This window comes from Eptesicus fuscus, chromosome 4 (assembly GCF_027574615.1).
Source record: "Eptesicus fuscus isolate TK198812 chromosome 4, DD_ASM_mEF_20220401, whole genome shotgun sequence".
Classification (NCBI taxonomy): Eukaryota; Metazoa; Chordata; class Mammalia; order Chiroptera; family Vespertilionidae; genus Eptesicus; species Eptesicus fuscus.
The window spans coordinates 70883473-70910467 of NC_072476.1; the positions used below are offsets into that span (position 1 = coordinate 70883473).

The 26995-nt window shown below is 46.3% G+C and overlaps 1 protein-coding gene across 1 annotated transcript in view; it reads left to right on the forward strand.

Moving 5' to 3' along the window:
• The first annotated feature begins 204 nt into the window (after positions 1-204).
• Positions 205-26995, forward strand: part of LHFPL2 (LHFPL tetraspan subfamily member 2) — a 133993-nt gene continuing 107202 nt past the window's right edge. Inside the window, exon 1 of the mRNA XM_008161969.3 lies at positions 205-265. The gene's annotated coding sequence lies outside the window, so the exon portion shown is untranslated. The remainder of the gene's footprint in view (positions 266-26995) is intronic.

Sequence of the window (26995 nt, forward strand, 5' to 3'; positions counted from 1 at the left end):
CTGCTGCTGAGTTAGAGCACGAGCATCCTCGCCCGGGGCTCTTTGACCCAAGCCCTTAACCTGGCCAGGCTTTCTGCTCTGACACCAAAGAGCCCGAGGCATGGAGGCGCGGCCTACGGGTTTCCACGGGGACTGATAAAAGGCTGGCTGCTCCATGTTAACAAATACGGCCCTCTCCTGTTGTTTTTCAGGTGAACTGGGAAGAGACGCCTGAGTTCACCGCCGGCCCCGCTGTGCCTCTCCTTAAGCAGCTCCTTCTCCACAGGTAAGGGTTGCCTCCGGGTCCTCCTCGTGCTCGGGTTGGTTGTGGGAACACTCTGATCACCACCCAAAGTCCTCATTCATTTAAAAGAAAATGCTTACATTTTTAGGGCAGCATCCCCTCTCGGGAACGGGTCAGGTGGTCCCTGCCCCTGTGGGCAGTTACCGGGTGAAGAGGTTTACCCGGCTGGCTTTCTCCTGGGCATGGCTGGCCTTCTTATCACCCACTGCTCTTCCTTGGTGCTGGACACCCTCTCCCCGCCATCTGAATAGGTGCGTTAGAATCCTTTTCCTCGTGAAGACCTTGCCCCAATTTCACTTGTTATGTATCAAACTGTCTGCTTCTCTGCTCACGCCACAGGCTGCACTGGCCATGGTGAGCTTTCCGTGCCGGTTTGTGCACGCCTCTTTCCTCTAGTCTGTGCAGTTCCTTTTGCTGCCAGCTCCCACCCACCATGGTGGCTGGCAAGGAACAGACTTTCAATAAATGAATGAACGTTAGTCTGAGGGGGGGAGAGAATGCCCCAGTAAACTAAACTGTGGTACAAAAAAAAAAAAATCATAATGTATTCCTAAACCCGTGAAATGATTTGTAGAGTGCCTTTCTGGGTTAATTACATGGCTGTTTGCTCACATTACCACGCTTAATTGAGAATTTATCATAATATAGTCAGTCAGTAGGAGTGTGGATTCTTGCCCCCATTGAAAAGATGTCAGGGGTTGTTGTGCCATTGTTTTCCTCTTGAGCAGTAAGTGATGCTGGGAGGGATCAGTCATGTGTTAAGTGACAACCTGCGGCCCTGAGCACCCAGCCCTCTTGGCTGCCCTGGGTGAGACATCTGCCAGCCAGACCCTGGGAGCTGGTCCGCCCTAGGACTGAACATGGATCTAAAGGTATAGGCTGTAAGGGAGCAAGCAATAGACGTTCCCAGTTAACCACCCAGAGGAAATAAAAGTATTTCTGAGTGGCTTGAGCATTTGTTTTAAAACACAGTTTAGGTTTAAAGTCATTTTAACAAAAACCTTTTAAATCAGTGCATTTCCGTTTTCCCCATACGTCTTATACGTTGGGTTCTTTGCGAGTTGTGCTCATTGGCTTGACACCATTTTGCTTCATCCTGTGGCTTGGGTCTAGCTACCCCTCCCGGGTGGTGTTTCACTTGAATGTTGGAGCCAGAAGGGGCCTGGGTCCCTTTCAGAAACTGGTGGGTGCCGGAGTTCCTGGAAGCCGGGGGAGGGAGGGCACTTAAATCTAACCAAAGACCCCTTTCACATAGGAGAACGTGGTCTTGAGGTTTTGCTCCTGCTTTCTTATCCCGTTTTTCCATGAACACTGCCCGTTACTCAGCCTTTCCCGTTGCTTGGTTCAGGTGTGTGCAGCACGAGAGCAAAGAGAAAGAAGTTATCTTTTGGTTTCTGCATGTGCTTTCCACAGCCTAGCAGAGGCGCCAGCCAACGGGTCCCAGGTGAAAGCAGTCCCATAACCATGTGTTCTTCTGCCGGGTGCAGACCCAGTCGTGCAGCTGCTGGGAGGGGCATTTAGTGAGAGACAAGGCAGAAATTTGACTCTCAGCTGACCCTGCTCATGTTCTTCAAGTTCCCTAGGGCTCACATGGAGCGAGGACTTTAGCTTTCCCCAGGAATTTCCAGTCTCCATGGAGTCAGTTCGCCGGTCACACTTGAAAAATAAACTAAGAAAATGAATTGCAATTTAAAAGCCCAGATGTTAAAATATGAGTGTGTTTGAGCTTTTTGGTGGGTTTTGGGATTTGAGGGATTGCTAACTGTCTGGTGTTGCGCCACCTGTGCAGAAACTGAATGCAGGGTGGCGGTTGCCTGTCTGGTCTGCACGCTGACGAACACGAGGGGAGTGCTTAGCAAGGAGCACGAATTAGCAACTCGCTGAGCCTGTGGGAGAGCGCTGTCACAGTGCCTCCCATTTTAGAATACAGTTCTAGTCAGGTTGGGGAAATGAGTTAGGTCAACTCATCCAGCTGGTCCCCCTCCACCCAGGGGTTCTCGCTCGCAGCGGTGCACTCAGCACACGCCACACGGCTCTGCAGTGGAGTCCTGACGGCCCCACATCATCCGAGTCAGAGAGGCCAAGAAGCGATATCGTTCCTGAATTTCCTTAGAGCTTCTAGAGTTTGTGTTTTGGACTTCTAAGGTGGTGCTCTTCTTTCACGCAATGAAATGGTCACTGTTCTAAGGATGGGGCTGCTAGTGCCTCCGCAGTGGGCTGTGTAAGGGGCTGGGTGTGTAATTAGCTGCTTTGGAGGGCTGGCTTTGATCCAAAGACACTGTCCCCCTTGGGCCCCTTGCGTCCAGGGTAGACATTTGAGAACCATCAGAGCAAAGGCAACTAGTGGACACAGCAATTGGTCTGCTGGTCTCAGACTCCAGTGCCATTTAATACACTGATCTCTGACTGGTGATTTCCGTTATTGCTGAAATGCAGACTGCAGTTGGTGACAGACAGACACACACACACACACACACACACACACACACACACACACTCTCTCTCTCTCTCTTTCTCTAAAGAAAGAAATGGCACATACCACGCAGGTGTCTTTGGTGTTTTCAGGGAAACCTTTCTCTTCTTCTGACAGAAGTAAAGTCTCCCAAATAGGCCTGTGAAGCTGCCCCCAGGTGTTGACATCTCTGGGAGGCGTTTGCCTTTTTCCGTTTCCGGAGCATAGCCAATGCATAACGTGATTGGCTGGCTGGTGTGTCCCATACACTATGTTTTACTGGTTTGAAAGAAAACCTTCAAGTTCCTGTTTCCAGGAAAAGTTGGCTTTAAATGGAATACCTTTGACTTTTGCTTTACGGAAGGTTTGGAGGTGTTGTGGTGGTCCCTCTCACGTCCTCTTTCAGTTAAGAAAGGACTGTTTTCTATTCCTTTGCATCTTTTTACAGTTATGGGCCTGGGTTGGAAGGAAGCCATTGGATGACTAGCGAATAAGTAATTTCTCCAAATAGGCTGAAGAGAGTGAAAAAAACTTCCTCTTCCACTTCTTTTAATGACAATGAGCAAATACCCTTCGTGTTACATGATTCCTTTTCTCTCTAGCATTCCTGACATGGAGGAGTTTCTGAGGCTTCCAGAATTCTGTTCTCTCAGGTTCCTCTGGAAAGCCGAAGGAAGCCGGCTCCCTGTAGACCCACCCCACTGGTGCTTATGGTTCCTCCCCTTTATCTCCTGGTGGGCAGCCCCGTGCTCACCTCGCCTGCATTCTCTCTGCCTGCCTGGGGTTGCCGCAGAGAAGCCTCCCACCCTTGCTGGTGACAACCTGCAAAAGAAAGCAAACAGCCGGAGCTCCCAGCAGGCTGGGGAAACAGCTCCCATTCTCCTTGCTCCTGGGTTCAAAGTGCAGTGACTTTTTATGAGGGTGACCAGCCCTCCCAAGGTGCTGGTTGGAGGGCCTGGGTTCAGCCTGGTGGACAATTAATCAGTGACCTCCGCTCGCTTGCTTTCTGGCTGAGCTGACGTTAATGCTCGGAGTGAGAAGGGGCTGCTGCTCCTTTGAGCGGAGCACCAGGCTGGGTGGGGAAACATTTGATCTTGTTCAAAGGGACGTCTCTGAAGCATGAAGATTGAACTGACTGTGACCCCACCCGGGGAAAGAGAAGCGCCCTCTGGGGAACCGCCTGGAACCGGCCTGCAGGGAGAAGCCTGCAATTACTAATCCCATTGGCCTGCGGGTCTTCAGGGTCTCATATCCGTTTCAAAGACAGAGAATTGGGGTTGTAGGTAATAAAATCGGCCTTAAATGAGAGGATCAGGGGGTCATTTCATCTAATTTTGTGGTTGTTACCGAGGAATAAAGGCAGAGGAGATAATTTCATTAGCTCCTTTGAGATCTTTATCACATATCACAGCGAGATGGCCTTTGGGGTTGCAGCCGAGCCTCAGAGGGGTTGGGCTGGCCACTTCCTTCTTGGTAAACTTGGAACAGATTTCCATAGCACCCGGGAGGCGTGGGGAGGCACACGGATCGCTTAGGCACTGCGGTCAGGAACATGGAGTTGCTCCTGCCCTAATGGAGAGTGAGGGCCTTACAGAGACGGCTATCGGTCCTGCCACACCACTCTGCCAGTTACTCAAGAACATGCATTCACCCCAAAAATGAAGAAATCCGCCAGACCAGAGAGCCCTCTGCAAGTTGGGGTGGTGTCTCACGTCTGAGGGAGGCTTGCTGTCATCTGTTGTTGACGTGATTTATTTGGCGCGTGATGGTCATCAGATTCCTTTGAGCCGAGCCGTGTGCGAAGTGTTAAACCACGTGGTGGGGAGTTAACAGAATGGTGAGGGCTGTGCCTTCTGTTTGGCGCTGTTCTGTTCACAGCGCATGTTCGTTTCTGCCGCCTCATCAGAGCCCTGCTGGGTGGGCAGGTATTTCTGCCCACGTTTACAGAGAAGAGAGGACAGCCCGGAAAGGTTCCACTTGCTTTGGGTCTTGCCAGTAGGGAAGGGGGCTCTGGGATTCTGTCTCCGGACTTTTTTTTCAAATTAAGTCCTCAGTGATCATAATTAGAAGAAACGGAGCAAAGAGGAGGAGGAAGTGAATGATAAAGTGTCCTCCAAGAGAAGAGAGAGGAAGTGTGTTGAATGGATAGTTCCCTGGACCAGCCAGCAGCAGGCACCATTCCCCGGAGCAGCATGCCCGTCTGCCTTATGAAGGGAGAAAAGTGATCAAGGTGGGCAGGGCAGGTGAGGTGGGAGTTGGGGGAGACGAGACGGTGGATGGAAGGCTCTTTGTATGTCAGAATCAGCCATAGGCAAAGTGTTGAGCTACTTCTGGAGAGCCTGGGCCTGTGATCAGAAAGGTCAGAGGCATCAGCGGTGCACATCGCTGCCTCCTGCTGGTGTATTTCTGGGCCCAGCCTGTTCCAGACCCATCAGCATGCACGCTGACTCTCTCATGTCTGATTGCTTTCCAGTCTCCAGCATCTCCCTCTGGACTGCATAAAGTACTGCCTAGTATTTGTGAACTTAGCTCTGATTAAAAAAAAAAAAGAAAAAGAAAACTATTAAGATGTGCTACTAAAATCCTTAACCACCACTAAGTGCATTTAATCATAACTTCGGTTTGTGTCGTTCTTATAAAAACCTATTCCCCTCATTGGTTCAAGGGCTGGTATTTCCCTGTACAAGTGGATGGTGGGGACGTAGCCGTCTCCCTTTCTGTTGATGTGGTGCCATTGGGAACTCCCAGAAGGTGAAACTCCAGCCACGTGCTTTCCTGAAGTGTTATCTGAGAGGAATTGGTGGTGGGGAGGAGGGCTGGGAGGGGCCGATTTCACGTGCTCACTAACGCTTCTCTGCCCGGCGATGCTCCGAGGCGAGGGCCCTCTCGCCTTGGCCCTGTGCTCTGCCTTTCCTTCATTACTGTGGCTAATCAGGAGTTGGCTGTACTTCAGTGCCTCTTAAAAGCTTTTCTCCCTAGCTGTGTCCTGGAAGTTGAAATGCAGTGTCAGAAATGATGTGAGTTGATGAAGAAGAAATAAACAAACCCAGGCAACATGTGAGGAAGCCTTGGCGGCCCTGCTTCTGTTTTTCTGTAGTTTTGATCTGAAGGAACCAGATTTCCTCCACGTGGAAGGAATAGGGCTGGGAGGGTCCCTGTGCCAATCGGCCTGAGCTGGGCCTGCCCGTGGGCCTTCTAGATGAGGGCTCCACTTAGTCTAATAAACACGGGGATGAAAATGAGTTGTTTATGCTTGGCAGAATAGATATAAGTCACACATGTGCAGCCCGAGCTATACGTATGTGGAGTAAAAATAGCATCTGTTCAGGGAAGTAGAACATTCCAGAATGCTTCGGTCCCCTCTTGGCACCAAACGCAGAGCGGAGCATAGGTGAGCTGGGAGGCATGTGAAAGAGCTTCCTGTCCAAGCCCTTACTTTCAGTTAATGACACTAAATGACTGGATTAAACCCCACGAGGGCAGGGACCCTGGTCTGTCTTGTTTATTGACCTTCATGCCTTTGGCCCCTGGCCTGTATTAGCTTACTATGCCCTTGTTATGTGCACGGGGGATACGCATGAAGATGTGACTTCTGACTCCTCAGCCAGTGCTCTTTGAGATGTTTTTATGGGCTGGAAAGTCTGGAAGAGTGGTGCCAAGTGGCTTTTGTGTACTGGAGGCTTTCTTGGGATTACAAATAGATTAGGAAACTGAGATGCAGCAAGATTACATGATCCTTTAAAATGGTTGGGGAGACAGGCTTCCTCAGGCGTGGGGAATGGGTGGGAGGCAGGGCTGCCATACGAGGGTCTGGGTCAGTGGTGCCCCTGCAGGTGGGCAGAGCCCGGGCTGTGGAGAGCTGATGGCCCCAATCACTCAGCCTTGGATGAATCAAGACAACTGTGGAGCAAACAGGCTTGACGTTGCCCCTTTCCCAACGGCTGGGGCCCCAACTCCCCTACCGTGGCCCAGAGGGACGTGCCATCTGCAGCTCATCGGACTGGCAATCTGTGTGTGGAAGATGCTGTGGATGTAACTGGAAGGTGAGGAGGACCCAGTTCTCCACACTGATGGAGAGATGCCCTTAGCCAGTGAATCAGGATCTCCACCACTGCCCAATCTCATTTGGAAAATTGCAGCCCGGCTGTCAGCAGCCTCAGCCAAGGAGACCGGGTCGTGCCGTGTGCTGTGCTAAGGAACCCCAATGGTCAGCCACGCTGCTGCTTCTAGGCTGGTGAGGAGAAGAATTAAATTATCTCCCCATTTAACTTCTCAGTTACTTCCCAAAAAAGATTTGTCATTACAAAGGAGTTTTAAAAATTAGAATTTTACAGGACTTTAATTCAAGATGAAAAGTTGCTAAGAGAATTTGTAAGGTCAAGAAATTTTGTTTAGCTTCACAAACAGTAAGAGGTGTCATTACTTGCGGCTTGGGGTTTCATCCGCCCACTCTGGCCCTGGCTGGGGGTGTGTATCTCTTTAAATTGACCTTTCGACGTCGCCACCTGGCCTTGAGGTCCAGGGATGAGGGTGCTTCCTCTGGAACCCATAGCAACGGGCTATTTCAGTTGGAATTTTCAGTTTAAAAAATGGGTTTTCTCCGGGAGAAAACCCATTTCCTTCTGGAAATCCATTCCTCCCAACAATGCCTCTCGCCGGTTCACCTGACCTCTGCAGATACTGACTTAGTACGACGTCTCCTTGCCTCTCTCCAGGAAATGCACAGCGGACATCCCATCTCCTGCTGGGGCTTAAGACAGCTGCAGGCTAACTCTGATTGATGACTACAGAAAGAACCGGCTGGGTTATTGGCTTCTGCTCTGCTTTAAAGATCACAGGGCTTATTGACCGAAAGCTGGCAGGCGTTCCGTGGGCCAGAGGTGGGTGTCCAGGTCTCTGGAGCAGCAGGAGGAAAGATTGCCATTGCTTCAGATTCGAATAAAAAGAGTCAACTTAGTCTTGCACAGTGGCATTGATCACACCTCGTTTTCAGTGAAAACCGGGCCTTGGGAAGTGATTTGTGCTAGTGCCCTCACGGTTGAGTGTGAGCTGCTCATGGGCACTGCTCCTTGGCCCTGGTGTCATTAGTGAGCCTGTCCTGTTGTAAGGCTCTAGCATAGCTCTTTGGAAGTGAGGAGTAAATATTTTACTTGAACCCCAAATATTCTGTGTGCAAAACCATGCAAATGAGAAACAAGTTTAATTTTTAAGAAAACGTGTGTGTTGATAAGAAGCATATTTGGAAAATCTGGTTTCTTGAATTCATTTACATGTGGGGAGAATCTGATTATTTTCTTCAGGTTTCTTGAAAGTACAAACAAAAGGGAGGTGGGCGTGTCTGACTTCCCAGCTACGAGCCTGGAGCTTTTGTGCAGGGTAATTTAGGAAGCAAACCTTTTAGTGGAGAAGCATTTCGCATCGTCTCTTGAGGAAGGTACACTTTTTGTTTATTTGTTTACTTACTGTGTTGCATGTGACAGAGTTTCAATTCAGTAGTTTTGTGTTTTTTAAGCAATCTATGGGGGACTGTAGAATGTTCTTGGAGACTTATATAACAGTGTTCGTGTTTACAAAATTAAAAGCTGAAATGTAACAGAATTCTGTATTCAGAGGGTTCCAGCTTGCTATACAATATGTTAGAAGATTGGTTCATATTTGTGATTTTCTTATTGCAAAATGAAATAGTATATGTGCATTCATTAGTTATTCCTCAAATAAGGTATAAATCATGTAAGTATAGTTTTATGGGGAGTAGGAGTATCAAACTCAAAGTTTGTGGTTATTTTGGAAGCATCTTGCTCCTGATTTTACAACACAAACCAGAGAGGTGTTTGATGTGCCCTGTCGGTCTTTCCTTCCATCTATACCTTCTGTGTCTTCTCTCGATGGTGTCCTCCCCTGCGGTGCTCTTCCCCCAGAACCGGGATTGAATCTCTGATGATCACCCCAGTTTAATCGCTCCACTTGCAGGGCCAGAACCATAGGGTCTTCATGAGAGGACCAAGCTCTTCTTCCAGAGGATGGCCAGGCTCCAAGGGTGTCTCAGCCGTGCCTTCTGGCCCTTTCTGAAGCCCAGTTGTACCTAACAGGCTAACCCAGCTCACCCTGAGTCTAAAGAGCATGCATTGTCTGTGGCCTAAACATGTTAATGATTAAATACACAGGATTGGATTTCGTTTGGTGACTGGGCTGCCTGTTGACATATTTGAACCAGTTAGCATTAGAGAGCTAGAGGTCGGGCTCTTTGGAGAAGGGAGTGTTTGAGAGACGGCCCTTTTCAGCCCCATTTTGCCGCAGGTGGAAGGGACTCCGTGTTCAGGCAGGAGCTATGGTGGGGAAGACCCAGCCTTGAGTTAGGCAGGCCTGGTTCCAGCCCTGCTCCCCACACTCAGGATCTATGATCTTAGTCAAATTACTAGTCTCCAGGCCTTAGTTTTCTCATCTGTAAAATGGGGATGATCATACCCACTTTCTAGAATTGTTCTATGAAATGACAAAACCTATGTAAGGTGTACCTGGGGCACAGTAAGTGGTCATTAATCACCACTATTACCAAAGGAGCAAGTCGATTTAAGTAATCCAATAACTTCTGGAAGTCTCCTGAATTATTGCTGGGGGGCTGAGGGGCTCAATACATTTTTGTAGTTGTTTTGGGGCATCTCTTTATATCACAGTTGCTGCCGACTGAGCCTCCTGTGTTTACCCTTCCTCTGTAGCAGACAGCGTCTGCAAACTGGTATTTCTCAGGGCTTCCTTTGCCTTTAGGATCAGAGGAGTTCTAGAGTGTGTGTTTTGACACACTTAAGATTAAATTAGTCCTGTGCTCAGATTTATAAGGAGGTGTTTCTTGGGAAGAAAGCCTAACAAATGAAGGCCATTCTCAGTGGTGATCTGCTCTGTAGGACAGCTACGATACCTCCTGGGGTAAAATCTTCGTTGCAAAGGGGGTGCAAAGCCAAAAAAAATTGTATGGAAAGTGTTTATGTTTGTCCTGGGAGAATGGCAACCCATCACACACCATTAACAGGCCCTGCCTGCTACCAGTCCTTAGCACCAACCCAGCAATGTAATTTATTTCACTGAGGGAATTGTGGTTTTATGTGCCATGTACTGGTGTTGTTGAGACCTTATTTTAAGAGGAAAATAGCAATTAATGTTAGATCTAGGAAATAGCTTTACAAATTTGTGGTGGAAGAGACCCAATAAAAATGATCATTAGGAGGTCCCCAAAGGTGAACTCCAGGAGAGTTTATAAATGGTGTTTTCTGTCTGGTGAGTGGTCAGCTTTGGGTTTGTAAGGATAAACCAACGTGTGACCACCACCACCAGCAGGGCACGTGAGAATGCTCCTGCAGGGAAGGATGAAACTCCATGGACATGTGGGCAGGCATCTGGGCTGTCTTGGGGGCAGGTGGCCGAGGACAGGGTGTCTGGTCAGAGTAGGCCACTGTGTGTCATTGCTGCGATTGTTCTCCTGCTGGGAGAGGACAGATGGAAGAGCCTGCAGTGAGAGTCCCTGTCCCCCTGTAACCTGGCTTTGCTTGCATCCGTGCATAAGCATTTCAGCTCATTATTTTGAGAAACAAAAGACCAGAGCACATGGCTGGGAGCCACTGAGGACCGAATCCTCTATTTGTTTTGTTTATGTGTTTTGTTTGCGTTTAGTATTACTGATGTGACTGGGCCATCTAAATTAAAAGTGACTCTTAAAATTAAGGTAAAGGATGGTTTCGTGATGAGAATGATGATTTTTCAGACTTTTAGGAGATCTCCTCTTTTAAAGTGAGATATTCCAGTGGAGCCATAGCGTTATGTGCATTTAAATATAGAGATTCAACTTTACGTGTGTTGTTCAAAAATAGGGAGACGAACATAGTGTCTGCTCAGTTATAGCAGCGTTTCTCAGCCTTGGTGTTACTGACATTTTGTGCCGAGTAATTCTTTGTTGGGGCCTGTCCTGTGCGTCGTAGGCTGTTTAGCTGAATCCTTGGTCTCTACTGACAAGATGCCAGTAGAACTCCCCTCCCCCAGGTGTGACCATCCAGAATGGCTCCAGACCTTGCCACATGTACTCTGACGACTGAGGGAAGGGTGATGGGAAGGGCAAAATCATCTTGGCCTTGAACCACTGCCTTAGAGAGTGAGATTGTTACCGATTGGGGGTTACCAGCTGGGACCTCATTTCCTCTTGTCGAAGCAAAAAAGATATTAAGGTCAACGAAAAATGAAAGTAAAGCAAAGTGAGGTTTATTAAAGATACACTCCGAATGAGGAGCGGGCCAGTTGAGAGAGGCAATGGCTGGGATGCTTTAGTTCACTGGGAAGTCAGAGAAAAGGGGCCTTGGAGACAGGTTCATGGAGTTAGCCAGGGATGAGCTGCTGCCGCCCAGTGCTCCCCTGGTTGTAAGTCTCATGGGGTCCCTTAGAGGTTGGGGGATACGTGCCTGTGGGGGATGGCATGGGTGTGCTCCTTGGAGGGAGAGCAAACCTTCGGTCCTTTGTCCTGAGTGTATTTCTCTCTCTCTTGCAGGTGGACATGTTAGGGGAGGTCTTGGGAGGATCTTAATAGAATATTCATCAGCTTTCAGGGTCTTCGTCTCCACTGATTGGTCAGTGTCAGGACAGGGGATCATTAGTCCATGTAGCTGGTCCTGAGGCACCTACAGTGTCACTTGTCTGGTTTTGCTGCTTTTCTGGGCCTGGAGCTGAAATACAACTGAGACCTAAATGCTATCTTTAGGGAGAATAGGTCAGGGGGTCTAAACCACCTGACCAGCGATATGAAAGATCAAGGGTCCAAACCGCATGACCAGTGATATGCTAGGGGGGGATAGGTTCCCCTGGGGGTGAGGTTCTTGTGTTCCTAGTTTTGCCCCCGCTAGGCATCCGGGGCTTTCTGCCCTGGTGAGTTTCTATACCTGGCCCATCGTCCTGTCCTCGCTCTGCTCATGTCTAACAAGATGAGGCACTTTTCAATCTCTGTTCCCTCAGGTGACATTGGTTCCAGGTCCTCTCATACATCATCTTGCCTTACTGAGTGTGAGTGAGTGAATAAAAGAAAATAAAAACTCGGAGGCACAGTGAGTGTAAATTGCAAAGGATAGCTCAGAGACAACGGGCTTTAAGGTTTTATTCCTGGGAGTAGGAGGGGGAGCGGCGGGGGTGAGGGGGTGGGGAGGGGTACCTCTGTGAAACCTCTCCAAGAGGTTTCTTTCCAAAGGCCAGAGCTGTAAAAGTGACTGGTCCTTGTACACAAATCCTTGCCTCGTCAGTTCAGAACTTCTTGGGAATGGTGGGGCGCATGACCAATTTCTAAGCTCCAAGTCTGTTTGCTGAGCCTGGCTGATACCTGAGGCTGTTTCCTCACTGTTCTGACCAGTGTTCTGAAGGGCAGTCACTGGGTTCCTTTCTCTCAGGCTTGGTGTCTTGAAACAGGCAATTCTGAATGTAATGTTCCCGGCTCCGTGCGAAGTATATTTATCAGAGTGTCTGTATTACTTTTCATCCAGTATGGCTGGGGAGGTTCTGGATTTTAAAACAAAGTTCCTCTCCTGGAATCCGGGTGGGCCGGTGCCCACTCTGACCAGTGGAGAATGAGAAAAAGTGTCAGCATGTGACTTCCAAGGCAAGGTCTTAAGAGACCATGCAGTTTCCACCTTGCCCTTCACGCCCAGAGCTGCCATGTACGATGTCCACCCTGCGGCCATCAGCCGAACCCAGCCTCCAGCCTCCCCACTGGCATGTGAGTGAACCATCTCGGGTCCTCCAGACCAGCCCCCCCCCCCCACTGACGCCCCCTAGTGAACTCTGCCACTGCCAGTGGGGACAGAGCTTCGCCCGCTGCTTCTTGCCCAAATTCCTGACCCACAAAATGTGAGGCCCTATAGAAAGGTGTTGGTTTAAGTGACCCCTGAAAAATAAATCAACCACTTTGTCTAGCGCTCCACCTCAGGAATCTGCCCTAGAAACTTCTCGAGAGATGGTTTGTTGGTCTTTCTAAAGAACTCGTGAAGGGTAGTCATGACCTTGCACATGTTTTGCCTCACCCGCTGACTTTAATGCCTCTCCCACGTCTATTAAACTATGAACAAATATTTTAATTTTAATAAACAGTGCTTAGTAACAACTATTAAACAAATAAAAGTGAAGTCACTCTGGTTGCATGTGGGGATAAGGGTCAGAGTCCTTGCCTTCCTGTGGTACCTTATCCCAGATTATTGCTCTCCTGTCCCCGGGCAGTGCTTTGGACCCTCCCTGAAGTCAACAGTTTGACAGAGATTTGTGGTTATTCTTCAGAGATTACGTCAGCTTGTCCTAAAACACAGTGCTGGGGTTTTGGGCACTCTAAAAAGTGCGTCTCCTGGAAGTGAACAGCATTAAAGTGTAGGTTGTAATCACTGAAACTTTGGGTATAGGGATGCTTATGAACACAGAATGACTGATCCTTAAGCTGAGCTGGTTAGGGAGGAAAAATACACAATTCTTTGAAGGTATCTCTTTTGAAAATGAGAACTATGAGCAACTTTGTAAATGTGAAATCACTGGCCCTTTTAAGAAAGCCTAGAAGTAACATAGTATGCATCATCAAAAGAGAGTCGTGACATTTTGGACTTTGAGGTCTGCATGAAGACGCCAGGGTTTGCTTCAGGAAAGTCAGAACTAACCGCCCACAGGCAGGGTCATTTCTCCTAAATTAGGGCAGGTGAGCTGGGAAAGCCGACTTTTTGCAGATGGGTGCAGACATACAAACAAGTCCCGGTTGCCGGGGGTATGGGCCCGCAGGGTGTCACTGTGAATGCTGATGTCAGGGAGAATAGTCGGACTAATATCAGGAACTATCAGCTGTAATATTGCAAGGAGAGGCTGTGAGGAACAGCCAGTGAAAATGAGGCTTCTTAGGGTGAGCTGGGAGGGTCACCCACATGTGTCCCTTTTAGCACGCGGTCCTTTCTCCCTGGGGCAGGCCCGGCCACAGACCAGGGATGAAGGAGGCTGAGCAGCTGTTGGCATGGCTCTGAAATTGGGGTGTGGCTGCCTTGGGAATCTTGCCCAAGTCCTTTGCTTGGCTTTGTGATTTTTGTGTAAAGTGTGCTCAGTAGCGATTCAGTCAGGGTGGTCACAAAGTTCATCTAGGAAGCGTGGTTTGGATTTGCCAAGGGGATGGGAGAAAGAGGAAGGGAAGACTAGATAGCCGAGGAGCGGGAGTAGGGAGTAGGTAGTGGGTGGTGGAGGAGACAGTGTGACTGTTTTGTACGGTTTCCTGGTCTTGAGAGCATGAGCACCATTGGGCACTTCAAATCCCACGTCCTGGCAGCAGCTTTGCAAAGTCATCGAGGGGAGTCGCCTTTGGATGGTCTTTCCAGACACCCCTTCGGATGGTGGGGAAGAGGGGGTGGACTGAGGGAGGAGAGTGGGTGTTGTATCTCTTGCATGTCCATCAGCTTGACCTTGGTTGTTTATATTTTTAGAAACAAATGAGTGATCCCCTTGTGTCAGAATATAGGTTCTTATTCATTGTAGCACCAGGTATTGAATCCGAATTTGATTTTTTTTTTTTTTTTAAATTTTGGGACAATCTGTTCTTTTAGATTAGGCTGGATAAAGGGAAGGGCATCTCACCACACTCCTATCAAGAGAACTGATGTGTGCATTGAAGATTGTCTGGGAGGTCCTAAATTAATTTGAAATCTGGGGTTTAGAGTTTATGAAAGAACAGATTAAGAATGCCTACCATATATGGATTTGTTTTTAGAAAACAGTTTTCTATTAGCTGCTGGAGTTTTAGTCTCATTACCAGTTTAGCAATGCAGAAAACGGTAGGAAATCTGGGATGTGTCTTCCCTTTGTCTCTCCTTTCTTTTCTTTTTTTTATTTTATTTCATCTGCCTTTGCTTTTTAACAGCTACTTCTTGTTTAAATGTTCTTGATGTCCTTTTCTGTTTACTCAACTGGGGCTGGGCTGACCCTCCCCTCTGCCCCTCCCTCCTCCACCACTTAGAGGGAGAAGGGGGTTGGATGTGGGAGGGAGATTAGTCTGCCCAAAGGCTTTTAGGGAATAGGGACCAGGAATCCTAAATGCCTGTGTAGGCATCACTCCTGAAATGTAATACTACCCGCATTGGAGATACAAGTCAGAGGCTCTTATGCAATTTATGGTGGAGAAAGAGTCTTGAACCTTGATTTATAAACTAACTTGCTAAGATAAAACCAGCTCTACAGTCAGTTGGTAGTTAAAAGGCCAGGCTGCCTGCTTTTGAAACCAGCTCTTAACATTTACCGGCTGGGTGAACTTTGGGAAGCTACTTGAAGTCCCTTTGCTTCAGTCCCTCATCTATAAATTGGGGTTAATAACACCTCGTAGGTTTTTGTGATGATCAAGTGGATTAGAGCAATACTTGGCATGTTTTGAATATTCAATAGCTACTTCTTATAAAATATCGAAAGGATCTTAAGGCCTTCTCCCTGTTTCTTAACCTTTTAGACTTATTTTTTTCTTTTCCTAAACAGGAGTTATATGGATGCTTGTATTTTTATATTTACAGAGCCAATATGGGTTTTACTACAATTTTAAGTTCAAATATAATGAAAAGATTTTATAGTTTTTCTTAGAGACTTACAATGAAATGGATCGAATCTTGCAATAGGAACTATGTTTGGGTGCCCAATCGTGTGAGAAACAATTGTAATCGTCTGATTTAGGACTGCTTTTCTAATTCTAGAGGTGGAGCTAGAAAGTAGATTATTTCTCCTTAAAATGAGTGGGTTTTACCCAGAGGCTCAGACACTCTGGTAAGAGTTTGGTAAGAACAAGCTTTCTGACTTTGCCCTTCCTCCTGAGACCCACTGGCGATGAAAGGAGAGTCGCTGGCGAGTAGAAGGTAGGTAGAGTTGGTCTTGCAGCATTTTTCTATTAGACCCTTTTTCCTAGGGGCCAGCTAGATGTGGTCCTGATTCTTTGGCAAGGGCCCAGGCAAGCCAGGCTGGTCTGCCCAGGGGCATCGAGGGAGGCCAGACCTGATTCAGGGCCAGGACTGCCCAGGCATATTTTCCCCACAAATGCTTTTAAACTCAGAACCTAAAACGGAGCCACCCCATCCATCCTCAGGTGTGCATGTGGTGGAGCTCAGAGGAGAGAGGCTGGGGTGAGTGTGTCTGTCCTCGAGCAATTAGTGGACCATCCCACATGCATTATGAAGGATGGCTCTTTGCTCAGCCTTAATTCATTAGGAAATCACTCTCTCCCCAGCCCCTTTGGTGCCAGCTTTAAGGGCACTTTTTTTTTTTAAATATATTTTATTGATTTTTTACAGAGAGGAAGGGAGAGGGATAGAAAGCTAGAAACATTGATGAGAGAGAAACATCCATCAGCTGCCTCCTGCACGCCCCCCACTGGGGATGTGCCCGCAACCAAGGTACGTGCCCTTGACCGGGAATCGAACCTGGGACCCTTCCGTCCGCAGGCCGACGCTCTGTCCATTGAGCCACACCGGTTTCGGCAAGGGGCACTTTAAATGCAGGACCAAATGCTGCTCGAAAGTGGAGTCCAGTGCCTTCGATTCGGGCCCGGGCACCAGGCCTCGGAGCCGTTGTGGCTTACAGGGGCTGGTTTCATAGAAGTAGTTCTGGGTGTTGGGGCAGGGACTGGCAGCCTTTGTGTGGAGGAAATGTGCCGTGGGTAAGCATTTGACTGCTTATTAGTTTACTCTTTCAGCCAAATTATTTTTGTTGCTGTTAAAAATTAATTTTAATAATTGCTTTTGGACCAAGCTGTGAATAGCTGAGCCAAGTTTTCATGCCCAATGAACTTTTATAGCAGACTCTCCTCTCTTTATGGGTTATTATGAGGATGCTATTTGTAAAGACTCTAACTGTTTGACAGAAGGCACTAGATAAATAGTACTCATATTTTCAGAGTTTTGGAGGGATGATTAGACAGTGCATTCCGTTTCTAAAAGATGCAAATCATACTCCACTATTAACTATTTGCTTTACTGGCTATTTTCCTATTGTGGATTTCTAAAGAGAAAGCTGTGCAAAAGACTAGGGTGGCTTTTATATTTCCATAACATTATTCAGCTAGTTAAAAAAGACTCTCTTTAACCTGAGAGGAGATGTTTTTACAGTATCAGAGTTTAAATAGTAATTAGAGAGTGGGAAATGCTTCATTGTCAATGGGCAGCTAACTTTGCATTAATTTATAACCAAATGTCTAGTGGAAGCACTGTTCTTTACTATAAAAGAACATATTTTTTCTTATTATTCTGTTTTGCCTTTTGGAGGAAACCCCCCCCCACCCCACACACACAAAAAAAAATTGTTATTTTTCTTGTTTCTGAGAGAAATTCACTCTCTAGAAAGGAGCATCTTACAATGTCCATGGTCTTTTAAAGAGTAAAGCACCTACCGTGTGTGTGTGTGTGTGTGTGTGTGTGTGTGTGTGTGTGTGTTTTCTCAGAGCTTGTCTGAGCCACATGTGCATTCTGAGTTTTAACAATAGATTTTTAGTACAACTTTAAGTTTGAGCTTCCACACCATCCATATACAGCAGCTGTCTGGATTCTTAAAAATATAAATTAGGCTGCAAATTAGACTACATCTACTCCCTGCTTAAAATCTCCCAATCCTGGCCTGTTGCACATAAGGTAAAGTCTAGATTTCTTGTCTAGACACACCAGGACCGGTGTGATGTGGTCCCGTTGCCTCGGCAGCCCCAGCTCATTCTGCCCCAGCCCTGAGACCTTTCTGATCCTCGGCCACCAAGCTCCTGCCCCACTTAGGGCCTTCACATGGGCTGCTTCCCCTGAAATGCTCTTGACTGCAGTCTCTGGTGTGGTTCCTGGGGCTGGGGCTCAGCCCAGCACCTCCTCCTCAGGCTCTGGTGTATCAGTGATTGAGAACAGAGACCAGAAGCCTCATGGCCAAGGTCAGGTGGTGATTCTGTCATGGTGTAGAAGCTAACAAGGGCCGGAGTTCGAAGGCCAGGCTGAGTGCCACTTTGAAAGACTTTGTTAGTGCCTCAGCCCACGTTAACCTTGCCCTGCTCTTCCCTGTCCTTGGAGCCAGACCACACAGTGTACAGTTACCGGTGCTCTGGCCCAATCGACTGCCCGCTCTGGGGCAGGAACTGGTATCCCTTGCTTGATGAACGCCGCATGTTTCGTTTGGTTTTAAGAACTACTGCTACCTTGGGAGAATTTATACATCCTCCCATTTATTTGATGGCTTGTAGCAATTCATAAACTTTTTTTTTTTGCAATAATTAAGCAATAAAACCTTAACTGAATCTGAGCTGCACTGAAGATAATTATTGCTCATATTTTTTTATGATCATCATGCATATGTACATACAACCTTAGGTACATGAGATCATATTATAAAGCATTGTTTTATTTTATTTCTATAGATTGTGGTAGTCTTTCCATGTCAATAAATTGTATGAATGTGTATGATTCATTTAACTGATCTTTTATAGGTGAAATATTTCCCTGTTATGAATAATGCTCCATTAAACATCCTTGTACTATACCTGTCTAATTATCTCATACGGTAAATGGATTTAAACTACTGAGTCAGGGTATAACTATTTTGGATTTTCATACAGGTTGACTACCTGCAGAAAGGTTGAATCATTTTTTATTACCCCATAATGAAAGAAAGCCTTGTGTTGATTTTAAACAACATTTCCCAAATGTTTTAGCTACTTTTTTTTCTCTTGGCAAATAGACTTTGGATAAGTAATTAAGGACAGGTTTAATGATTAATTTTGTAGCTTCTGTGGTTGAAAAACAACAATGTATATCCAGTATGAATGTTCCCTTACATTATTCTAGTATGGTTATGTCTTTTTTTTTTTTTTTACTTAAAAAAATAATCATCACATCAGAGGTTATGCAATTAAAATAGTGGCCCCTTTCAGTCTTTATTTTGGACAATCAATCTGTCGTGTTCCACGTTTTCATATTACTCCTAAAACTTTGCTAAAGAGAACTTTTTGACAGTAAAAGTAGCAAATACTATTTTGTAATTTGATAGGGATTTTAAAAATTAACTCTTGAATTCTTATTTGGAGGTGCAATCTTCAGGGGAGTAGCCTAGCATTTCTACTAAAAAGCACCTGCTTTCATGACCGTCTCTGGTTTCTTCCAGAATGTTTTCTCCCTTTGCTTCAGTCTGGGAGCATTTTCCCAGATCCCTGTGATTAATGACCTGTTGTTCCACCTCTTTGAACTTTATCTCCTTGATCTCATTTGTTCATCCCCTGGTGTCACCTGAAACTTTTTACCAGTTCATTGGTTAATTGCTTATCTTTCTTTTACACTTTCTTGAGTTCATCTAATAATAAGGATATCAGGTATCTTCTTTAAAAACCTTTTTTTTTAGTGTGTGTTTTTTACTGTCCAGAGTGAGTCAACATTTCAAGTTCATTATGTGCACCCCATGGGCATTGCATAGATCTACGAAATGTGGACTTTTCCTGGTGTGATTATTGCAATAACAAGGTGTAGGCACCTTTAGCTTAGGAGAAAAAAACACCACCAATTTAGGACTTTTTTTTTTGAAACTTATCTGGAATTTGAAGGATAACTTTCAAGGTAGTTTTGGAGAGTTTTTCAATGTCTTTTCTCCCCATCAGATCAAGCCTTCTAGAGTAGATGACTTTTTTCCTGTTGAATTTTGATTTAAAGGCCTGGGCTCACTGACTGGAGGGAAGGGACAGCTATGACGAGGCTGGTCTAGAGTAAAATGGGCATGAGAAGTGGGAGCCGAGGGGAGGGGAGTAATGAGGATGCATAGAAGAGACGTTTTGGAGGAGGTTGGAATAAACACTGCACATTTTATTTGTGATTAGATCATAGTTTATTTTTAATTTTTTAAATATATATTTTATTGATTTATTACAGTGAGGAAGAGAGAGGGATGGAGAGTTAGAAACATTGATGAGAGAGAAACATCGACCAGCTGCCTCTTGCACACCCCCTACTGGGGATGTGCCTGCAACCAAGGTACATGCCCCTGACCGGAATCGAACCTGGGACCTTTCAGTCCACAGGCCGACGCTCTATCCACTGAGCCAAACTGGTTTCGGCCATAGTTTATTTTTAAATGTCCTTTGTTCACAACAGAATGGCAAAATATAAACCTATGGGAGAAGATACACCACGGCTTTGGGTGTGGATTGGTGAACAGAGACAGGACTGTGGTAGACTCAGGGCGCTGCTGTCTTGTCAGTATTCAGGTCACAGGGGGATCAGAATGCGGGCACGCCCGAGGGGCACATTGCATACAGTGCCTCAGGGTTACAGGCTGGAGCTGGCTGCTGTGTGACCATTTATGTTGTTCCCAGTGAACAGCTGGAGCCCCCCAGAGTCTAAGTAGGCTCATGGTGCGTCATGTGGAAATGACTCTTTCAGGACACTAAGGTACCATTTAATGAACTGTTCCTTCAGTGCCATTTAATAACTCACAATCTTATTGCTGTAAGTGGTGGTTAATTACTGACTCTTTGAGCCACCGGGGAACCATTTTGTAATTACTACTTCATTGCTATTTAATAAATTTCTGTCTTGTACATTAAAGAGCCCTGAGCAGTAATTCACGACCTAGTCCCCGGTGGTATAAAAAGTTAATGCCGCTTCTCGAGACGCTCATCGGAAACCAGATGGCCACTTAGGCTCAGGGAAAGGAGAGAGGCCGGCGGAGCTTCCGAGTCAGTGTCCCCAGGCCTTTAAGTTTCATGGGCCAGTTTTTTTAAATGTTTGAGGAGATACAGAAGATTGTTACATTTTTAATTTTGTCTATTTCTGTTTTCTTAAAGAGGCCTGTTTTGAGGACACTACCTAGAAAGTGGGCTCTTGGTAAATATCAAGTGAGTTGAATCGAGTTATACATTTTAGGACAGAATTGTTGCTGGTGACACCTGTTGAATCTTATTGCTTCATCAGAGCCCATATTGGACATGTTAATTTTGCTAAGGGTGTTCTTGAAGGTGGCTGAGGAAAGAGATTTCACTTTACATGGGGACTGTGAGGGTTAAATAGCAACCCTGAAAGCTTTGGAAGGACTCAAACTAGATTGTAAGCAAAAGGTAAACAGTATTGTCTGCTGACAATTCTACACAGAAATGATTGATCCTTGGATTATATGAAGTTGTGAGGAATTCTAACATGTGGAGCTAATTAATCGAAAGATCACCAATCTACAGGTTGTCGTGTCTTGATTCCTAAGTTAAGTTTATGAAAGATCAAAGGAGAAAGTATGTCAGTGAAAATGATTTAGTTAAAATTGATCCTTTAAAGCGGAAGCGTAAAGGCACTGCCTTTCTGTGAGTTTGCCTGTCGAAGAAGACAGGTATATAAGGTGGCCTGTCCGAATTCTATTTAGTTCAAGTGGTATTGTGATCTTGGTGGTAGTCATGCTGACGTACAAGGTCCCTGAAACACCTGGTGAGATTCTGAAGGATGGTGGCAGCAATGAGTGACAGCCCATGGTGCAGAGGAGTGGCCATGAAACAGGCTCCTGGAATGGCTGATGCTCCCATCAATGCCATCTCTTTCCCTTCATGTCACCCTGTCCAGAGGCTGGCGCTGCCCCAGTGCGTGGCTTGCTCCTGATCCCCGCCAGCTTTATTTATTTTATTTTAAAAATATATTTTATTGATTTTTTACAGAGAGGAAGGGGGAGGGATAGAGAGTTAGAAACATCAGTGAGAGAGAAACATCCATCAGATGCCTCCTGCACACCCCCCCCCCCCCCCACTGGGGATGTGCCCAAAACCAAGGTACATGCCCCCGACCGGAATCGAACCTGGGACCCTTCAGTCCGCAGGCCGACGCTCTAACCACTGAGCCGAACCAGTCAGGGCCCCCCCACCAGCTTTAAAAGTTGCATCGATTGCCTGGCTGTCCTGTAGAATGACTGATTTTGTCAGCTAATCAACAGTTCATGGAAAGACTTTCATCGAACGTCTCCTCCTAATAATGCGCAGAACATAATTTAAGCCCCAGGCGAGCCATGGCTTCTGCCACCTGCCTTCAGAAGCCCAGCGACACGGGCGAAGTCTGCAGCGAGGCTGGGGCACCTCTCCTACCGGAAGGAATGGAAACCTCCTGCCACATTTTCTGGCAAAACACACTTTTAAAAATGAGTTTTTGGTCACATTGTTTTGTAAAAGCTCATTCCGCAATTACTAAACTATGAAATTGTGTAAATACATTGCTTAGGCATAAGGTTAAGTACGTTCTGGTAGAAAACTCAGCATGTCTTTAATCCTAGCAGTTTAGGAGTATGGTTTAAGTAGAAGGGATTTAGAGAATTCATAAATGCAGGGACTAGAATAAACAGAAAGGATTAAAGGAATGTTTCCTGAGCAGCACTGAGGTAGAAACTCAGACCTCAGTCCTCTCCCTGGGATACTATTGACTTTATTTTAAAGCCAGCCGTCAAGAAGCTACAGAGCAGACAGGTATTTAAGGACACAAATCCAGAAATTAATTTCAATGATCAGGGCGTGCCTCTGATGTTAGCATGAATGCACACGCGTCTTTGATCACATAGCAGTCTTATTACTGGTCTCTTTTTTGACTCGTTACAGTTTGTATTTTTCTTTTCAGCAGCTTTAGAACCACCATAGCGACAAACTGTCGCAGATTGAATTGTCATGCGTATCTTCTTATTTTGGTTCTGAACTTGTATCCGTGTGGGACCGTTTTGTGGTTTTCAGTGGTGGGTTAATACTATTGCATTCGAAATATTTAACACTGTTAGGATCTTACATTCCATATAGCTGCATTACCTACATGCTGCTCATTTTGCATAGCCCATTTAGTATTTCATCATTTTGTATGGGATAGTGCGTTGTGCAGCTAACCCCATATTAGGACATTTGCATTTTCTCCAGTTTGAGGCTGGCATGAATAAGCCTGCTGCAAACATCTCTAAGCAGACTGTTTTCCCTCCGTCAGGGTTCCTTCTTGGGGAGATATTTCCCTGAAGAGAAATGCTGGTGAAGAGTCTAAACCCTTGTAACTAACACCTGTCCCACATTGCTGCTTCCCTTGCTGCTGGGGCCTCCTGAGGGGCTGTAATGAGGAAGAGAGAAATGACTGGAAGGAAAAGGGATTGCCTCTGAGGTCTGAAACCTTTTGCTGGTAAGAGGACAGTAGTTTTCAGATCTCTGACTGGAGACTTTGCTTGCTGTCAGCTAATCCATAAGTTAGTTCAGTGTGGCGGTGAAGAGCACAGGCCGTGGCGTGGGCCACGCGTGGGTTCCAGCCTGTAACTTCACTCCTCTGAGCCTGTTTCTAGCTTCATGAAGTGCACCTGCCTCATGGTGGGTGGTGAGGTGTAAGTGAAATAACGTGCTGTAAAGCGACTAATTGGCACAGGCCTGCCTCGTATTCAGTGCTCAGGGCGCGAGAGCTGCTGGGATTTGCTCTGGCTGGGGGGCCTGTGGCAGCAGATCTCTGGCTTGGGGGTTACGCAGCATTGGCGGGCTGTTCCCCAACGTCCTTGGGCTCCAGGAGTCGTCTTGGGTGTGTTCACGGAACCCAGGCCTGCGTCCTCGGCCCCAGGTAAGTGCTCACACTGGGCTCATCCTCAGGTTTACATGTGGTGCCTGTGGGCGGTGAAGGGTCTAAAGCAAGCGTGTCAAACTCGGCCTCGTTGGCTCCCCCACAGACAGCGGTACGCTCTCTAAGACCATAGGACTAAATCTGATAAAAGTATCAACCATCTCTATGTAGCAAAATTTATGCCATTGTCTTCTGGTGCCATATTTTTTTTGTTTGAGTTAAAAAGGGAAGAATTTGAGACGGATGTGTTCCTTTCTAGGCTGTGTTTCCTTAACTTGAATACAGCACCTTTAGAGAAGCTGGCAGGTACGAATTTCAGGTTGTTTGGTTTTGTAAGGAAATGTACTTTTCACTTTTTTTTGTGACATAATCAGCCACCTAGTTATAACGAGTCACAGAAATGTCAGTCTCATTTGGGCCTTAATTTTTTTTTTCTATTTCCCGTCTTCATTGCTGTCCTCATCCCCTTTCACTGTGTGTTTATTTCTGGATCAATGACTTGCCCTTCTCCAGGTTATGTATCAACTATGTTCTCCTTTTCTGGAAATTTCAGTGGAAACACTTTTTAAATGTGGTGCCATATTTCATTAGTAATTTTAGGGGAACAGTCTAATAAACTTTGTGTGTTCCACATAAATATATTTTTAAAGGTTTTTAACTTTTTGTAAGGAGCTTACTACTCGCATTGAATGCATGTGTTGAGGTCCAGCTGCTACCTTTACAACAACTATTCTGCCCCCCATGTTCTGGTTCACCTGCTGGATGAACTGGATGACTTCAAGGGCTGGAGAAGGAGCTCCCCTCTCCCCCCCTCCCCCCTCCTCCCTCCCCCCTCTTCCCCCTCTTCCCCCTCTTCCCCCTCTTCTCCCCTCCCCCCTTCCCCCTCTTCCCCCTCTCCCCCCCTCTTCCCCCTCTCCCCCCTCTTCCCCCTCTCCCCCCTCTCCCCCCTCTCCCCCCCTCCCCCCTCTCCCCCTTCTCCCCCCTCAGTCCTCTGGCTTCTTTTTTTCTCCTGCCCCCCCTGAGGAGTGTGAGGGTGGAAGGTGTTGGTTGTTTTTTGTTTTTTTTCCTTCTAATGCTGCTGAATTCATTGATGGTATAAGTTTGCTACATGGAGATGTTGACACTCTAATTAGATTTAGTCTTTACCTGTTGGTTTTTTAAGTACAAACATCTCCGTGTTAAAGACTCTGCTCCTCCCTCTGAATCTTAATTCATACACAAACCTGAGAATAATTAGCATTGTTGGTGGGCACTTGTCCTGGGCCAGTGGTCGGCAAACTCATTAGTCAGCAGAGCCAAATATCAACAGTACAACGATTGAAATTTCTTTTGAGAGCCAAATTTTTAACTTAAACTTCTTCTAACGCCACTTCTTCAAAATAAGACTCGCCCAGGCCGTGGTATTTTGTGGAAGAGCCACACTCAAGGGACCAAAGAGCCGCATGTGGCTCGCGAGCCGCAGTTTGCAGACCATGGTCCTGGGCAGAGGCTTCCCGAGTGATCATGACTGCACTCCCGCCACCTCCCGCTCTGGGGCCTGCTTTGTCCGAGGGGGTTTTGTGAACATGGTAGAATCATCTCAGCTTCCATCTGAAGGCAAAGCAAATCAGCCCTTCACGGAAAGGCATTTGCTCTGTTACCTTATCCTCACAGAGAAGTCAAGGGTGCAGATATCTATCATCCTCGGTGACATCTCACTTCTCCTTTCATCACCAGACCAAATGGCGGGAGTTGCTGGATGTCATTGTATTTTCACAGGTTTTCCCCGGCGGCTTCCCTGCCTGGTGCTACTTGATCTTTCTGACGTGGGTGCCCTGTTGGCCTGCGGGGTCTGGCAAATGGCAAACGTGCTGGTCAAGTGTGGAGCAAATTTAAATGTGGTTCCTTTTACTCTTTAGTGTTTTTGGTGTTTCAGTTACTTTTTCCTTGAAGCAGCTAGTTTGAGTTCAGACACAGGCCATCACAGAGCGTCGTCCTGGCCATTTGCTATGTATGTTCCCTCGTGGGGAGTATTTTCTCAGCCGGAGCACGTACTTGAGTTACCAACTTCATAGCGCTTTGTTAGTGATACCCCACTGAGAGGGTCTGCTTGCATTCGTTAGTCATTTTTTTTCTCCAGAAGATTTATGATTTGGTTTTTGAAACTCAGAAAGTAGAGAAAGTATCTTTTAACTCGGGCAGTAATTTTAGCTTCTCTTTTCATTAACCTCAACCCCAAACTGAAGCTGTTCACTGATTTAACTTTTGCTCTGAAACTCTGGTATGGCCACAGACTAGGTTAATACGAAATAACAAGGCTTTTGTTAGAATTGGTATCTAGTTTGCTCACTTGACAAGAATATATCTAGATTTTATTTTTTACTTGAAAGGCTCATTTCGAAGTGAAAAACCTCCCCTTTAAAATGTCAGAACTATAGGAGTTCAGTAGGTGCACTGCTCTCAACTTTCAAAACAACCTCACGTGTGGGAAAGCTCCCTTTATTTGAGCTCCTCTGTTGCCTGAAGAAGCTGCTCTTCCTGACAGTATATTGCGTGCTCAGTACTAATCTAAGTGAGAGATAAATTGCTGCAAGGCTCAGTTAAAATTTGCTTGGTCACTTAAAAATTTTCTTCTAGTCAGAAACTTGACTCTGAGTAGTCACTTCAAAAATTGTGGGGTTTTTTCCCAAGCGTTTTCTCAAGAGAATTCCGGAAGCTGTCAATTAAAAAATCCCCAGATTGAAGGGCTCAGCGTTCAGAATGGCTGAGGCAGTGACACTGCAGAGGGTGTCTCCCTCGCTCTGGCCACTGTGCCATCACCTGAGCCACGTCCAGTAGACAGATGCCCAGGGTAGGCAGTCAGTCCTGATGGATGTTACTTGTTTAATCCTTGAACTGGCAGGCAGAGCCCGTGTTAGACATACGGTCTCCTCTTATTCAAGTTCTGCCTGCTAAGAGGAGGGTTTACCCTCGGCTTCTTAATCTTGGGAAGTTTTTATCTCTAGGAATCATGTAAGACTCAAAATCCAGCTCACATAAATTGAGAAAATAGAACTCATACCATTAATTACACCTGCGGGCACAGAGGACCGACCAATGTATTATAAACAAACAAATACCACTGCCAGGAAAAGGCTGGAGATCAGATTGGCGGGGGTGGGTTGCGGGGGGGCTAGGGAGTCGGGTATTCCAGCTGTTAGACAGCCCCACATTTCCTGTGGCTGTTGCTTGACTGAAACTACTGTATTTTCAAATTTTGTGAAATGAGACTCGCTAGTATTTGAAGACTCCACAAATATAATCCTGCTTATCATGAAAACAAGATACTTTTTTTAAAAATGTGATTTGAAATATAACATGGAAGAAGAGAATTCATGAGGTTATTGGCCAATTAGTGGATAGACATTCATGATTGTCCATTGCTCACATGTGTGTATGGAGAAGCACTCTCTGGAACGCCGCTAGAATGCATTTTCTCCTGAATGCGACATAAGCAGATCTGTTTTGAGCAAGTGAATTAGGTTGTCTAGGGAAAGAATCTCATTGTAAGGTTGCCTTGACCCACAAGTGCCCAGAGCATCTCTGTTCATGGTGTTCGAAGTATCTCCATAATTTTTTCTAAAGAAATACCAAACAGTTCTATTTATTAAGTGGTTAAGTACAAACAACCTATTAAGTCTTTGTCCCAGCAACTTAGTTGCCATTGGAAAA